The 5,219-nt window shown below is 46.3% G+C and overlaps 1 long non-coding RNA gene across 1 annotated transcript; it reads right to left on the reverse strand.

Annotated features, from left to right (window-relative positions):
• Positions 1-431: 431 nt before the first annotated feature.
• LOC140128846 (uncharacterized) lies at positions 432-1,127 on the reverse strand. The gene is made up of 2 exons (XR_011855156.1): positions 1,037-1,127; positions 432-521 (listed from the first exon to the last, which is right to left on the reverse strand). It is a non-coding gene; the product is annotated as an uncharacterized lncRNA (long non-coding RNA).
• Positions 1,128-5,219: the final 4,092 nt, after the last annotated feature.

Raw genomic sequence — 5,219 nt, forward strand, 5'->3', positions numbered from 1 at the left:
AGGCAGAGTACAGGAGCAGAGGAGAGGCAGAATACAGGAGCAGAGGGGAGGCAGAGTATAGGAGCAGAGGGGAGGCAGAGTACAGGAGCAGAGGAGAGGCAGAGTACAGGAGCAGAGGAGAGGCAGAGTACAGGAGCAGAGGAGAGGCAGAATACAGGAGCAGAGGGGAGGCAGAGTATAGGAGCAGAGGGGAGGCAGAGTACAGGAGCAGAGGAGAGGCAGAATACAGGAGCAGAGGGGAGGCAGAGTATAGGAGCAGAGGGGAGGCAGAGTACAGGAGCAGAGGAGAGGCAGAGTACAGGAGCAGAGGAGAGTGGTGGTAGAATACAGCATTGGGGGTAGTAGTAGGATTGGATCAGTGGTGTCATACAGTAGGATAGTATAGTAACAGGTTATGAGATGCAGTATATTGGAGTATAGGAAGTACTTACTCTTCTTCACTCCAGGCGAGAGAAACTAATCCGAGTAAAAGTATAAGGAAAAAAGAATTCTTCAGGAAATCCATGTTTGTTCTGTCAAAACTATATGGTGAAAAGATATTAGAAGTTCCAGAAATTAGAAAATGTGATATTTTGAAAAAAAAAATCTTAAAAAAATTAGTTTATTTCCCCATGTACATAAGATCCTATAAAATTACTGAACATGTAATGAAAAAATCACAAACTTCCAGACGTGACAGACAGAGCCGGCAGATGGGAGATGACACGTCACATAATACACAGATACAGAGTTATCCCTCATATTCACACAATGATCTAAAGATTCCTGTAAAGTTTGTTGGAAGGTCGGGGAGAGATTACACCGGTCTGTCCCGATCTTCATGGAGAACATGTAAACCCCCCCTCCCCCTCCCGTATCTGTATATTACTCAGACAGAAGGAGCAGCAGAAATATATTGTCACATGATAGAAAATTGCAAACAAATAACATCTACAATGTCCCAGTAATGGATATAAGTCATATAAAAGTGTCCTGTGTCATGTACAAGGAACATAAATATAGTAAAAACCAGATAAAGCAGAAATCCCCATCATACCCTGTGCTCCCGGAGATGCTGGATAGACGAGGGCTGACACCTATATGGGAGGCTTATACTGTACGGGGGTTAATATAGCAGCTAATCGGGGGGTGGGACCATGAATCTACATTAATGACTGATCTGTAGACACCATCTTCTGTTTGTTCTTCCCATGAACACGTCTAGACTGTAGGTCTCATGATTTAGAGCAGACGTGTACATAGATATTGTAGTATTCATGGAGTGCTGACATCAGGTAGATCTTATCACTTATCATGAGTCTGTACAATTATCCGTAAATATGGTAAAATTGTATAGATTAGGAAGCTGCGGTGGAAGAGCAGCCTGGACCTTGTCATCCGGCCTCCTATAGATAAATACAAGTGATGAGTGGACCCAAAATGGAAATTTTAGGGTTCAGCACCCACGTAGCCATAGACTGATAAAGCACCAAGCTGCCTCTTAGCCCCCACAGTTATGTCCTGTATAGGAATGTCTGTGATGGGCTGGACATATGACTTGGAAGTATAAGAGAAGGGTCACGTGTCCAGAGGTCATTACTCACGGGAGGTAGAGGTTGCTGCTCCTCATATGGTCAGGTAGATAGGAAGGGACTTCTCAAAGCCATCAATTTCTATTTTCATGTATGGAGGAAGCTAGACCTATGATGACATTGAAACACAACTGCCAATGGTTGTAGCTTTTTGTAAGATATAAATGGAGAAGAGGGCAGCAGTGAGGGCTGGGTGGTGGAAGTAGTGAGGGGTGATGATGAGGTCCAGACATGGGTGGAATGCATTGATACTTTACATGAAGAAGTTGTGGGCAGGAAGTCCAGGGCGGCCAGTAAACGGGGTCAAGGTGCAGTGGTCAGCCCCCAGCCATGTTTCCACCTTCTGCTGCTAGTATCTAGAAAACCAGGAAACAAACAGCATCCTACAGAGTGTCTTCTTCATGGCATTATTCCTTACAGAATGCAGAAGGCAGAGCAGGTGCCATTTGTAGGCTGTTCCACCAGTTACAAAGGCACCACTGTCTCCATCACCATCAGCTCGTCTACGGCATGGATTCAGCTCTCCATCCCCCAAATCATAGAGAGATAGTGAGTCAGGACGTGCTCTGGTTCACATTCTGCCCCCACCCAGGACTGCCGGACATTGCTCCTTGCTTCCAGTTACTGCATCCTCCTACTCCACTTCCTCCTCTTCTGCTTCCACATATGGCCCACAACACCATTTCTAGCAAAGCCATGAAGAAACAGCAGCAGGCCGTGCTAAACTCATCTGTCTAGGCAAAAGTCCACCCAGTGTCCACGAGCTGTGGACTGGTATCTAGGAGCAGACACGAGTGGTTGTTACCGCTGAACCTTCAGCCCAGCAAGGTGGTGTACAACAATGGCCGAAACCTTGTAGCAGCTCTGAGCCAAGGCACGTTGACTCTGTATTGTGCATGTGCTCAACATGGTGGTGCAAGAGTACTGGGCTAACTGTACAGACTTACCAAAGCTGCTGCTTAAGGTGCTTGTTGTGTCTTCATATTTTTGCCATTTACGCCCTAATGCTGATTTCCTATCAGCACTGCCGAGGAGATTTATACTTAATGGGGCACATTTACTTACCCAGTCCAGTCGCGATCCCACAGAGCGTTGTCCGACGTTGATGCGGGTTCTGCCGGGATTCACTAAGGTTGTGCGCCTGATATTCACCAGGTGTCGCTGCTGCGCTGAAGTCTGCTGGAGTTCACCTTCTTCGTTCTGGTGTATGTGAGTGCAATTCTTGCGACACAATTTTGATTTTAAATTCCGCGGTTTTTCCGACTCCTTCGGGTTTTCCAACGCCCACGCCCCCCCAAAACCCGGGGCAATTCGGCGCAAATCGGAAATATTCGGGAAACCCGACTAAAGTGCATGATTCGGACCCTTAGTAAATGAGCCCCAATGTATCATTTTGATAAAATTCCACTTTACATGTGCTTTTAGAGAGTGTTTGAGCAGAAGGCAATTGTTGAATTCCAACTGCAGAACTCGAGTGATTTAAAGTAGTGACCAGCAGCACTTAACCATCAATGACTCAGCCTCCATGAGTGACATTTGTTCAATAATGCTTCCAATATGCCACCAGTATGGTCAGTGCTAATGATGTCAACGTCAACTCTGCCATTGTATATTTTGCCTGCATGGAAAAGCTCTTCAGGTTATGACCAAGGATGTAATGGTGTCAGACAAGGAAGAAGAGGAACAGGTGCCAGGCCAATCCACAAAGGCTCGCAGGGGGGGTTCCTGGACCTATGGTCTGCTACTACATTGCCCAGGGAACAATTTTGGAAAACGAGGAAGAGGAAAGAAGGTGACCATTTAAGATCAAGGGTTCTGGCGTGGTCACTGACAAATTGCATAAGGAATTAGGGCTGGGTAGAATGGTGAACCCCTATGCTGAACCATCAGTAGGAGAGTTTGTAGTGTTCACATTAGGTGAGGTCCCCAAGAAAGTACCCAATAAAGTCAGACTTTTTCACCACCTGTCACATACTGGTTGAATGTCGGTTAATGATAGGAATTTTGTTCAGTGGAATATACTTCCTTTGATGCAGCGGTGGAGGGGGTACAGGGCACTCATGGGAAAGACAGATGTGGAGGCCGCTTTTGCGCTTTATTCCCGGGGGATTTACTTGCGCATTGCTTAAGGTCTTCAGTTTTTGTTTGGAATGGGTGGTCCAGGATGTGGCCGGGGGTGCAGTCAGTTATCCATTATTTGGATGACTTTCTATTTGTGCCAGCAGACTCAGAGCTATGCTTTAATTTCTTGGATGTCAAGGAATGGGTGGTGTGGTGGTTTGGGGTCCCAATGACACTCGAGAAGACTGAGGGTCCAACAGCATGACTCCCAATCAATACTCTCAACTATTTCCCCCAACATCAAGGAACGGCCATTATATTTCCTCAAAAATTCCCCCAGACCCCCAGATCCTCTCTATGTTCCCTATTGAGTCACACAACATGACTGGGAACATACACTCTGGCCATCGCGATGACCAGTCTTCTACAAAAAAACTCTCCCCATGGGCACGATGCGATTGAGTTAACCCAGTAACAACTGCATGTCCTGTGAGGTCAATTTCCTCAGCTCCCTGCTTACCTCTGCCTGCAATGCAGTTACCTTGTCTAGGGACAAAGGATACTCTAGGAGTGCCCTGTCAGTTGTGATCCCCAAAAACTCCAGACATGCTGTTGGACCCTCAGTCTTCTCGAGTGTCATTGGGACCCCAAACCACCACACCACCCATTCCATGACATCCAAGAAATTGAAGCATAGTTCTGAGTCTGCTGCCACCAAAAATAGAAAGTCATCCAAATAGTGGATAACTGACTGCACCCCCGGCCACATCCTGGACCACCCATTCCAAACACAAACTGGGTTGAAAGATGTCACAAAGGACTATTGGAGCGCCAGGCGTTGAAAGGTTTTAGGTAGTTTAGGCTGCTGTAGACATGAGGTGACAAATTGGGGGAGGTGTTGGGGGGAAGTTTATAACTCCAAGTTCGAATGCGTTTTGTTCCATATGGCACTCAGAGGGTTAGGAAGATGGTTATGCTGAAAAATATTAAAGATAAGGGGGATTTTATAGGAGGGCGTTCATGTGACTAAGGCACCAGTTGAGTTGTGGGTCAGGCACTCCAAGATGGATCAAATGGGATTTGATAGAATTTTGTCTCCCATTCTTTTAGGATTGGGGAGACGAAGGAGGTGGCCAACTGGGGATTGGATATGGCTGTAGTTCGGAGGATTGAGCATTGAGGTCTGTGTAACTCCTCAATCAGGTGCTGGTAGGGATTGGGAGCTCACCTTTGTGAGGTGTCAAGCAGGCTCATGGTGGTGGGATAGGGGGCCCTTGGAGTTGGGTGTGCAGTGATTAAGGGTGACAGGGTGGCCTGTTGTACACTCCCTTTAATAATTTGAGTAGGTGGTAGGGCGGTTTTGGGCTCTTGCTGGATAGTGTCTAGGGAAATGGAGTGGATATGTATATACCTATAAATATTATAAGCCATCTGCAAGGGAATTTGGTGCCCTCAAACCAGCAGTAGTGGTTATAGGAGAGGCAAAAGGCAAAAGCAGATTGGCGGTTGAGTTTTCTTCCTTTCTATTTTCAGTTATGTTTTTTGGATTATAATGTTGTATGTTTGTAATAAAATTGTCCTTTGTGG

This window comes from Engystomops pustulosus, chromosome 4 (assembly GCF_040894005.1).
Source record: "Engystomops pustulosus chromosome 4, aEngPut4.maternal, whole genome shotgun sequence".
NCBI classification, from domain to species: Eukaryota; Metazoa; Chordata; class Amphibia; order Anura; family Leptodactylidae; genus Engystomops; species Engystomops pustulosus.